Here is a 12,539-nt window from a genome sequence, read left to right as displayed (position 1 = left end):
GTTAATTCTTTTATTTATTTCCTTTGTCAGATTAAACGGTTTAAAGGTTACAGGCGAGACTCTCAGCGCTATCCTCCCGGACGCTCAAAAGCTGTCTGCTGTAATGGCTGCTCTTTAAATCAGTCACGATCACATATTGTGCGACGAAGCTGCTATGAAATAATTCACATACTGTTTAGTAATACATATCGTATGAGCTTGGACAGGCAAAGATATCCTAAAGAGCCAACTTCTTTTTATTTAAAAGGTACTAAAACTAGTTGAGGTAGGCATAAAATGCTTGTCACTTCTATATAAACCTTTGATGAACCTGGTGACCTCTGTGAGACTGAAGTCATTCTTCACTCGCTCGCACATCCTAATTAAACAAGTCCAGTGCCTTGCCCCATTCTGTGATATACCTGCTAGATTGTGCGCTTCTCGAGCAACTCCCTTGGGGCACACACACCCAGCTGAGTTGAGTGCAGTACCAGTTCTCACGCTGCGTCGGATCACCTTTTGGTGACCAGTGCAAACCAGTACACATCAATCTGGTAGTGTCAACACCCCGGCTGGCGACATCCGCCACCGCCAGTTGGCGATGTCTAGGAGGAAGGGCAATGGAGACAGAGACGCAGACGCCAACAACGGCACCGGTTACCACCAACTGTTACTCCTGTTGACGTGCGATGCCCTAAAAGGATGTTGCACTCCTATTGACTTGTTAATGTGATCACTTTAACTGACCCAAATATAGTCAAACGTTTCAATTTGTGCAACGCTTTTGGGCAATTGATAGCCATGCAGCCAACAGAAGTCAACCTACAGTCAGTCTAACTCTATCTGCACGGCTCGTCCAAGCTCACAGACTCGGTTCCACTCAAAGTCTCTGTCTCAGTTTCAGCCTGAGCCCCAGTCCCAGTTCCAATCGCAGTTCATCGTCACCAGCGGACAACGCGTAACGCGGTGCAGACCGCCTCAGGCCTTAGGTCTTTGTTGGCTTTAACTTTTTGCCAGTTAAGTTGTAGGTAGAGGCTGCCTGGCTTCCTCTTGTCTTAGATCGTCTGACGCCAGTTGACAGATTGCCCCGGGGCTAAAAGTCGCTGTCTCTGCGCAGCTTATTTGGGTTTGTATTTTGGCTTCGCTGGTGTTGATGAGTCAGTGATATGGCCATTGTTGGGCAATGGAAGAGACTTAACTAGCTGTATTTGAAATACTTTGAATGTAAAGGAGTTGTAGACCCAACTCGCCTGGCTATGCATAAATAAATAGTCTTTACTGTGGCCCACATGTAAAATGTATTGAGTTCTATATTAAGACCTGTGCCCACTTTCACTTTCAATTCATTTTACAATCTGTGACATATCCTTCACACAGTCATCTATAGCTATACTTTAGTACTTGATTTGTTTATCATTTCTGCATACATCTTGATTAATATTGAAAAAGCTGATCCTTTATTGATGCCTAATCCTTATATTTGATAAAGATATTGTTGCATATTGGGGTAACCCCTCTTTAAGCCTTATAGATGACAAGAACATTCTGTAAGCCGGGCAAAACAATTTGTTTCCTTAACATGATCATGAGCTCTCCTGCAACCTATTATTCGAGTCGCAGGCCACACGCTACGCCAGCAATCATTGATCATCCGTAAACTCGGCTTGCTTATATTGAAACATTAAAGGCGACCATTGGCAGAGAATGGCAGAGATCGAGGTACGCAAAAAGCGTGGAGAGGACAACATCATTGAAGATTTTTGTTAAAACGCATTTCATTAACCTGCTGCAGCGCTGAGCCCAAGCCCGGCGACTGGGCCCGCTATATGAGAAGTTATGAGCGAACGTGAGGCGCAGCATGATGCTGAGCCGCATGGATGCCAACTCTGGTGTAATTTTTGGCCAGAAAGCCAACCAGCCAGCCAGCAAGCCATTTCTAAGATTATGAAAAGTGGCTCTCGCTGTTGCGTATGCTCGCATCTTCAAAGGCTCAAACGCAGCCAGTTTGCAATCAGGCTGCGACGATCTGCATCGCAGTCAGTGCCAGCATCCCAGAGACGCCAACTAAAGAACCTTAACCTAAGTGCAATGCTCAGCATGTGCAGTCGTTGCCCAAAACCTGAGTCTCGGCCAGCCATTTATTGGGGACTGTAAGGGCTTCAAAGTCTATAGAATATCAGTGCTCTCTCTTCCTCTCTCTCTCTCTCGCTCTCTCTCTATCTCTCTGTGTGTGTGTGTGCAGTTTCTTTTCGTTCAAATGCTCCTTATGCTGTCTTCTTTGGTATGTCGTGTGTGTGTGTGTCTGTGGGTGTGCGCGTGTGTGTGCTCTATAGGTGGTCATTATCACGACTTCGCGTCCTATGGGCTTGGGATGCGCTGCATCATTTGCTGCAGATAGCTAAAAATGATGGAACGATGCAATCTCTCAGTCATTTAATGAATTCTATAAGTAGCTTCAGATTTACACTGAAATTATTTGAGTATTAATTTTTCAAGTAATAAATTTTTGTATACAGTACTTAACTAAAAATTAAGTTACAAAATTAAGTACATGAATAACTTTTATTGTTAAGCATTCGAAAATAGTTCTTTCCGCAAATGTGACTCACATCAAACGTAATTACACATACGACCTGTGGGCCAGAAATATTTTACTTAACTTTGTTGCATAAGCTTTTCGTAACCAAACGCCTTTCACAGTTATTTCTACCCAACTTAGTGTAGAGTAGCGAACAAATGTTCGATTTTTTGTTGTTGCTAAAAATCTCTGCAGCAGCAGCAGCAACAGCAGCCGCGGCCAACCACATTTTCAACTGCTGTTCTACTTAATTTGCCGCTGCGTGCGTTGCCGATTTGGATGAGGATGCACCACCATCGCCACCGCCGGCAGTGAGACAGCGCCTCCACTCTCGCTCCGCACAGGTCGCCAGCATTGCGGCACCGAGCATCATCTGCTGACCAGAGCTACAACAACAATTACCGCATTACCAACGCGCCGTTGACTGACTGACTGAGTATAAGGATGAGGACGTTGAGGGCGTCGTGACGCGGTGGTGGTGCTGATGCTGGTGGCGGTGCCCAAGTGACTTCTGCGCCACTTTTGCGGGGCCGCGGCTCGGTTTTACTTATTTGATTTGTTTATGCAGATTAAATGCAAACGATCTTGATAATGACATTAACCGACAGAAGAAGAAGACGACAGCGTCAGGGACACGAAATGAGAGACTGAAACTGGGACTGCGACTGAGACGGCGATGGGACTGTGACTGTGACTGTGGCTGGCAGGGACTGTGTTGTCTGGATTGTTAACTTGACAGCTTTTGAAGGCAGCTTCGTGAGCCTCGCACCGCAATCGTCATGAAACGCGGCAGGAGCACCGGTTGAAGGCGGGCGGGAGACCACAAAAAAAGAATCGGCCGGCCGTTGGTTCAGGCTGACCCAGCGCCGTTTTTGGTCAATGTGCTTAAAATGAATGCCCCGAAGCCGAAACGCGTCTGAACTTTAGCTGTGCCTGCAGCCACAGCTCTCGCCTCCTTTCGCCTCCTCTCGCCAGCTTCCAACAGCTTGTAGCCTAATTAGCTGAAAACGGATTACGCTGCCAGCACACAACTGGAGTGCGGCTCCTCTGGCCAGTAGAGTGGAGCGCCTGTCGGCCCCAATAAGCCAAACGTCGCTGCTCATTAAACTCTTACACCTTGCCAGCTGATACAGATACTGTTGTTCACATTAAATGCAAAAGTGAAGTTCGTAAAATCACAGACTCCTCAAAATTTCGCTGATGCCATAAACAAAATGCTCAACGAGCTTTACAGCACAATTAACATTAAGCATTAAAACACTTGGCTTTACTGTTCAACAGCGTTTTGGCTGAGCGTTAAAAATCGCCATAAAATTGGCCAGAGGAGCAAAAAATACGCCGCTTTAAATTGCGGACTTCATAAATTCGTTGGCTAAAAATGATTTAAAAAAAAAGAAAAAAGCTAACTAAAAAACTGAATGCCTGCCATATTTTTATGCTTGACGCATGCGCAAGCTGCTTCCGTGGCGTGTGTGATTTTTTGTTTTTGTTCAGCTCAGTTTCTATTGGTGCGATCCATCGATCCGAGCTGCCTGCTGCATTATCATTTAGCGACGTTTTTGCGACTTTTCCTTTACATTTCCGGTGCAGAGTCGAAATTAATCAACAGCTTCATGGTTATCGTGCTCAATATCATCAGCGAACTGAGCCGCAAGAGTCAGCGACCGCAACACCAAGTCGAGGATCGGGTCCACACACACCGGCAGACAGTCCGCATCGATCCGCAAGAAGCCTCATCATAATTATCGGCGGCTTCTTTTTTTCGCAATTCGCATTTAGATTTTAAGCTTTTTTAGCTGATTTCTGCGGCCTGCTCCACGCTTAAATGAAAGGATTTCACTTAAAAAGGACTTTTGAAAGCTTTACTTAATTATGGGGCTTCTCTCCTTTTCTTATAGTGAAACAGCAAGGTATAATTATAATTAAATTTAAATAACTTTTAATAAACGAAACTAAAATGCTTGAGAGTCCTTCAATATGTATTAAAAATGTCTCTATTAAAACATAAATAGAGATCTATAAATGTATATAAAAAATTAGTTCATCTCTGGAATCATCTTATTAAATTCAATGTATTACAAATAAAGTTTGTTCATTTTCAAAATTTTATAAATATTTATTTATATTTTTATTTATAAATATATATTAAATACATTTTATATTTTCTTAGACATCCAATATATGAACTTTCTTTATTAATTTCTCAATCAAAAGATCTAAATACAAAACGAAACGCATTTTCTCATCATTTTTTTCCATTTGCAATATTGAATTAAGTGCAGCTGTGCGTGATATCCTACCTGGTCTATAAGCATTTCAATCTTAAAGCCCGCACAAAAAGCGCATAAAACGAAAAGGAAAAAAATGGCAAAACTGAAAAGTGAAAGCTTCGGGACAAAGTCATTCGAAATCAACTTAATGCTTGCATTTCATCTTCATCTTAGACACAAACAAACTGCAAACCGACAACTCGCAGTTATTGAAATTCAATGTAAATCTATGGTGATATGTCATACAGGCGTAGAAAATGCGCTGAAGACAGGCCAGAGTCGAGCTCGGGGCTCAGTTGCAGGCTTCATGGAGCCTGAGTCAGGTGCTCTGCGGCCATGCTTCCCACCGCAGAGTCAAGCGAGTTTCAAAACGAAAGCCAATCGCGCACGTCATCGATATTTTGTAAATGCATTAAATATATGTATTTAATTCGAGTTGGCCAAAAACCAAGCCGAACTACGATGCCAACAAGCCAGCAGCAGGTAACTGCCGCGTTTCGTTCGTGCCTGTCGCAGTTGCATTGCAAAACTTGTCAAACGCAAACGCAATCGATACGAATATCAATCAAATCCAAAGAAAAGAAAACATCTGTACTTAAGTCTAAGGGGCTGACTTGCAGATACTCTGTACCAGATGCAGATGCACGAGGCTGGGAATAACAAGGGAGCATGAACTATAAATGAATTGTCATAAAATATTTACTAGCTCTAGCTGCTCATCTCAGATGCACTTTAAACCAAATTTTAAAAATAATCACGGAAATTAAAGGAGGGATATTTTAGAAAAATATAATTTGCTTTTATAATTTTCAATATACAATTAGATCTTGAACATTTATAAAGTCAATGTCGTTACATACATATATAAAAAACTGTTATACCCCCTTCCTTTCCATCCTCTACGGGTACAGGGTATACAAATAAACCAAAAATCAAACTTCTACTCAAAGCCGTTGACAACCGTAAGCAGCGGCCGACAAAAAAAAACGATTCGAATTCGATAAAGCAAACATTTATGCATATGATATTTAACAGATCGCGACGACTTTAACGACATTTGAAAATCCGGAAGCGATAAATATTTTGTGTTTATATCTATGGGCTATCTAAATTTTATTATTTTGGTCTTAATACTCTCACGTAGGTAGAACGCTTTTGTCACAATATCTTCATTCATTTACTTCAACTTCTTTTTGAATGTGTCTAATAAGAATTTTTAAATCCATATTAGTTACAAATATAAATATGTGGTAAGGGTATACGTTAGTCGTTGCCTCTTTAATTGTTCTATCTGGCTGTGTTTTTATTTGTTTGCTCGTATATTTTTAAGACTCCAAGGAAATTCGTTGAAAATTGTGACTCAGCTGTGTATTGAGGTGTCGTCCGTCGGGGCTCAGACGAGTCTTGGACTTCTTGTTGCTGTTATAGCTGGCATTTAGGTGCATTTTATGTAGCTATTTTGTATTTTAATTTATATAAATATTGTAAGCGATCTTTGTCTCTGCCTGTGAATGAATCTGCGGCTCAGTATTTGGGTTTAGTATTTGGGTCAGCTCTTTGGCTCTTTGGCTTTTTGTGGTTTTCACATTTCATTTGGGCTTTACTCGTATTTTTTCTTTCTGCTCCGTTGGCCGTTTTGTTGCTGAACAGTCTGCCAGGCGTTTCACAAATTAATTATGACAGTTTATTTATTTAATTATATTAGCGAACTTCAAAAAGGCGCCGACGCCAACGGAACCCGCGGACTAATTATGTTGTGACTCAGTTAGGGATTAAGTGTAAAATGGAACTCACACATGTTTGAAAATGGGACTATGTTGAGCTATAGTTCAATGAAACAGAGGTAAATATGTGGAGTCCAATAAGAAATTATTGCACAATTAATATTTGAATTCTTCTGCTATACAGTGTGTGTCTCATGCAGATGAATTAAGTGTTTCTGTTCGTCTGTTTAGCTAAGCGAATTTAATGTTTTCCCTTTCATTTTACAGCTGCCTAACAAACGGGAAGTGAACTCTGCGGCAGTTCGAAAAACATAATTTTAATGCACTTATATAAGTTTTGTTCAATTGCAACAAAGCGAATGTTGAACATGGCAATCGCCTTAACTTCACCTGCAAATCGTATAGAGCTAACGGGCTTCAGAGAGACACAATCCATTAGGGGAATTGTTGTTGTTCCGCCCAGCATTTTGGCAAATGCATCGCTAATTGCTGGTTCTGCATAACTATTTGCACAAACTTTCGGTTTCGCCAGCCATAAAGAAGAAGAAGAAGTTGAAAAAGAAGGCAAAGCCATAAACAACAACGACTTGTGACACAAAATGAACCCACAAACTTTCACCTCTGGCAAATATTTTATCATCATTTGGCAATTGTTGAGCACATTGTTTGCGAGTTCATTAAACAAAACTATAGAAAATGTCATATTTTGAGCACAAGACGAGCAGAGACGAGCCCTGCAAAGTAACAACCTGCTGCCCGGGGGTACTAATTACCCTCGGGTACTCCAAACAAATTTTTAAGCACATATTTACATGGCGGGGACCAGCCTCCAAAATGGCATGGCCCGCGCATAGTTGCCAGATAATTTGTATGGCAAAAACAACCAACTAAATACTAAACACTTTATGCACGATAAACAAAGACTGGGTCTAAAGATGTTGTCGTCTGGTTGGCGGAGTGAAGGACTGGCATACAGCCAGTTAGGCAGCTAGGCAGTTAGGCAGTGAAGCTATCAACGTGGTCTCATCAACAATAACAATATCGACGCTTTGGCTGGAGCTTCATTAGCAAGACGAGACGCGCGAGTCGAGTGAAACCTTTTAAAGAGTGAAACCGCGACTGCGACTGCGAATGCAGTTGACCTCAGCGGGCTGACCTCAGATTGTAACGCCCGCCCAGCTTCTCGTAACTATGTATGGCAAATCAACATGCAACATCAGTAAGTACAACTCACACAGCCAGATAAGAGCCCGAGGCCCTAATCTGCTGCTCATCTGGCCCGGCACTGGCAATGGCACAGACACAAGCCCAGGCTCAGGCCCATGCCCAGGCCCAGGCCCCAGGCCGGGGCTGACTAGGCCGTTAGTTGAATTAGCCCGGGCCAGCTACTTACCTTAGCCTTACCTTGACTATCTGAATGATGCATCTCTTAGTTACACATTTTGCTGATTTAATTTTCATGTTGCACTGGCAGCACTGGCAACACTTCCATCAAGCAGCTGACCAACCCCAGACCGAGTCCCTCACACATCCCGCCCCTTTGTCTACAACTTATCCAGCCAATGTTGCGGCAAAGTGCATAATTGGTTTATTATTTTTATTTTATTTGCTCTACCGCTTCCTGCCATATCGCGCGCATCGCTGAGCAGTGAAACCCCTCTCATCTAGACCCTCTGCGCTGCTCCAAGTGGAGTACACCACATCTGTGGGCGCTTTTTGCCCTACCCTATTTTGTCTCTTTGCTGCTCGTGGCACTTGATTTTCATTGAAATCTTCGTCGTCGTCGTCGACATCTGCCTGGCTGCTTGGTTTTTGTCATCTTTGAAGTGTGTCTCGACTCTCCACTCCACTCGGCTCGGATTGTCGTTTTTGCCAGCTAGGCGTGATTTACATTTTTTTTCTTATTTTTTGCTTTTGTATAAAATATTTGTGTCTACTTTTGGCTTGTGCACCGACTGAGTTTTCCTTTTTATCGTGCCAAGGTGTGCCATCAATTGAGCCTGAGTTTTTCCGGCTGCTTTTCTATTTGTTTGTCTTTGTTCATAATAAGCATTCGATGCATCTGTTGGCCAGCTAAACAAGGCCTGGATGGCAAAGAAAGCTAATGCAATGCTGGTAACTAACCCAGTTGCAAGTCCTCAAAAGTGCTTCTCACACAGCTAACCTTGAATTGTATTGGACTTGTTTTAGGCCCAGTCGACAGCCTTGATTAGAATTAGTATTCATTTCTTCAGCTGCACTAACTTGGGACTAAAATCCGGATCTTTGTTGTTCAATTGCCCAAACATTACCTATTACTGAGACAGCTATTAAGCTCTTCTCATTATTCAATAAAGTTCCAATTAAATTAATTGCAATATTAATCATTTTAATGGTTGTTTAGTTGACTAGTCAACTATAGATATATCTCACATCATCTACATATACATGTGATACCAATAGTCCAATTAGTGTATCATAATAACCTTGAGTAGTCGTATGTTTCACACGTCTATTGACCTAGGGCGTATAGCTAAGCCCATAATCAAATGGCCCACACCCACAGTGACCACCCAGCCCCAGACCTCGATCCAAATTAAACGTGGGCCAATTAAATACCGGAAACCTGCGAAATTATTGCATTAAGTTTTAAGCCCTTAATTAGGGACTGCTAGACAGAGGCAAAAGATTCATGAATGAAAGTGAGGCCCCACAAAACACTGAAAGGTTTTCGGGACATAAATCACACGACGAACAGACGCCAAGCTGACGCAAAGAGTTTACTTTGAATACGAAAATCAAAATCAAAATCCTATTTATCAACGATATGGCCGATGGCTGGCCGAGCTGCGGTTCCAACAAAATTAACACCCAGCTAATGCCAAATGCCGACAAAAGATGACGAAAACGAGCATCAACTGAAACCAAATGCCGCTGCCAATCTTCAGTTTGGGGCGCTCAACGCCTCCAATTCTGATTCTCTGACACCCGAGACCCGTCGCTCTGTCGCTCCGTCGACCTGACTCACTGTCTGCATGTCTGAGTGTCTGTGTGTCTTGTTAATTGCGTCTAATAAGCAGTTTGGCGTTGTTCTCACAAAACGCCAACGCCAACGCCACCGCCATCGCCACCGCCTTAGCCAGACGACTGACCATTTCAATGCCCATGATTAAAGTCCTCCACGGTGTGCTCTGTGTGTGTTGTGTGCTCATTTGAATCTGTGCGAGCTGCCGGCTGTTAATCTCAAGATCAACACATTGTGCAGTTAGCCACGGCAGCGGCTTCATAAAACAAATATCGCTTCGTGTGCGCTAACTAGTCGACTGCTCACAGCCATCGCCTTCGCCGTCATCATCATGATCAACATGATCATCATCGTTTAAGTCAGAGTCTCTGACTGTTCGGTTTGTTTTGCCTACTCAATTATGTTGGGGCGCAAAAATTCTTTTTTTCTCTCTCTTCATTTTTATTGATTTTTTGGTGTTCAATGCTGGAAATCTGAAAAATCTAATCATGCAATAAATTGGCCAATTGTTTTGCTTTCAGCCAGCTTGGCAGCAGCCGGCTGGTCAGCTGGGGGCAAACAATGGCTGTTGGGGCTGGTCAAAACGGCATCCCATCTTACAATGGGTTTATCGCGTTGTTGCCTCTTGTTTGCAAATGCTTGATTTATTGTTTTGAGCACTGAATGTCCATACGCTTGTAATTGATAGTTGGAATTTGTAATTAATACCTGTTCCGAGCGCCCGAGTTAGACATGAGCGTTGCCCATGTGGTAGCAAAGGCATGCCAAGTGGATTCATATATATTTTATGGCAGCTTTTAACTTTATGATTTGTTAAGGAATTTCATCATTTAGTTGCTACTTACTAGCAACGTTCTCTATCTTGATAACTTCAATTTATTTTAAATTAAGCTCTTGAATCTTGGATAACACATACAATTTTGCCTATATAAAAATTCAAATATACTTTTTCAACTAGAAGTAATAGGATGTGATAGCTCTCAATCAAATTGCCACAGAGTTCAATGAAGATAAGAGCCAAAAAATTTGAAAGTTAAGAAAAACTGTCTCAGGCAAAGAGTATTCAGTTAAGAAAACAATTTCTGTATGGGTTTATTTCTACTTTTCTGTATTTATCTTTTCATCCTGGTTTCATCCGTGGCAAAGTAATCTAAATTGTTTTTATATGTAGATACACTTTTTCTTCTTTACTAAATTTAAGCTGAATGCAAGTGGTTTACATTTTGATGAGAATCAGAGGAGCAAGTTTTATTTAAATACCTACATATTTAAAATATTTCCCATAAGAATTCCGCCTAGATTAAAATCTTGTCAGAGTCTTGTGGCTCCGGCTTTTTCCTCCATGTAATGCGCTTATGACTAAGCCAAAGTCTAACCTACTTTGAGGGAGCAAAGACGGCCCCACATTTGGCCAAACCCGTTGGCAGCGGCAGTTGCTTGGGCAGATCGGGGCAGATCGGGTAGGTCTGGCTGGAGCCCAGTCGACGACAACTGATTGTCAGCGCTGCAAATATCTTGAAATTGCCTGCACTTGTTGCATGTTGTGCGAGCGGCAACATTTGCTGATGCCCCACAAAATGCACTCGCTCTAAACTATTTATACTTATAGTTTATTGAGCCGGCACCGACTTAGGCCCAGTGCTGCAAATGTCAACAAGTTGGACGATGACGATGACGATGCCGATGCTGATGCCGATGCTATTGATGCCGCCTATTTTATTCGTTTTGTTGCACTCGTATACGAAATCGATTGGCAACAATTTCTGTTACGACTGTTTGCGATTTGAGCTGCAGTCATAGTCGGAGTGGGCCAGCCAACACGTCTAAAGATTATTTTTTAAGGTGCGCACTTTTGAGGTTGGTCCTCCTGATTTTCCAAATGCAACGCCTGTTCGTTTACCGTTTTCGTTGGCTGTCGCTGCGGCTGCTGCTGTTGCAGTTAGTGCCACCGCTGCAGCAGCGATGAGAGATGAGGTTGCATGCAACGAGCGGGCAACGTCCAAGACGATGTTTTTCGACTGCTTTGAATCATGACTGCCAACAATCGAATATCAGTTGCCTCTTTTGCACAGTGGTCAAAGTATTATTTACATTTGTTGAAGCTGTAAAACAGCTATACAAAGCTTTATTACATTTACTACATTTAATTTTAAATAGATTATATTGTAAGTAAATTCTCACTCAAAAAGGAGCTCTGCTGGCCTGAACTAGGTCAGTCGCTTTTCGGTTCTGAGCAATTTGTGAATAAATTTAAGTTTTGTTTTTAATTGTTTAAGTGTAAATAATTTGTATTTATTTAATAATTAAGCATTAATTTAAGTACCCATGCTGCCTACTATTGTTAAATGCTTATGAAACTAAATAATATTTAGTAGCATTTTATTTTATTTAGCTCCCTGTCATATAGTTAAGTTATTTGCACTCTTTGCAGTGTGCAGCTTTTGTAATAGGCAGAGAAGCCCTTTTCTTAATTTTCATTTTTATAAAGTTATATTTGTGAACTTATATATAAACTACTTACAAAAAAAAAGCATATATGTATTTATATTTATATTTAAAAAATATTTTAATTTTTAAGACAAAAATATATAAATGTGTTATACATACAAATATATTTATGTAAATGTAATATGAATGAGACAATTTCTCTTTTTAATAGAATAGAAAAAATGTCTAAAATAAAATAAAAATAAAAAAAATTAAATAAAAATTAAACATATAGTCAGAAAAAATAAAAATTTAAGACAATTAATATATTAATATTAATAGCTATATTTCCTATATACCTGCATATAATGCTCTTCAAGAATTATTTATTTATTTAGTAGAATTGACGTGAGTTGTATAGGCAATGTTGGTTCGAATCTTAGTGTCAGCTATAAATTGTCTTTTTTTTAGTGCTCTATATCAGGGCATCTCCGGGTCGTTCACACCGATTAGAGCTTTCTTACTTATTTTTCAACAACAAATTCTAAAAATTATAT

This window comes from Drosophila hydei, unplaced genomic scaffold (assembly GCF_003285905.1).
Source record: "Drosophila hydei strain 15085-1641.00,03,60 unplaced genomic scaffold, DhydRS2 tig00008121-arrow-pilon, whole genome shotgun sequence".
NCBI lineage: Eukaryota > Metazoa > Arthropoda > Insecta > Diptera > Drosophilidae > Drosophila > Drosophila hydei.
The sequence above is the reverse complement of the archived record's forward strand: the minus strand, read 5'-3'. Positions refer to the sequence as shown.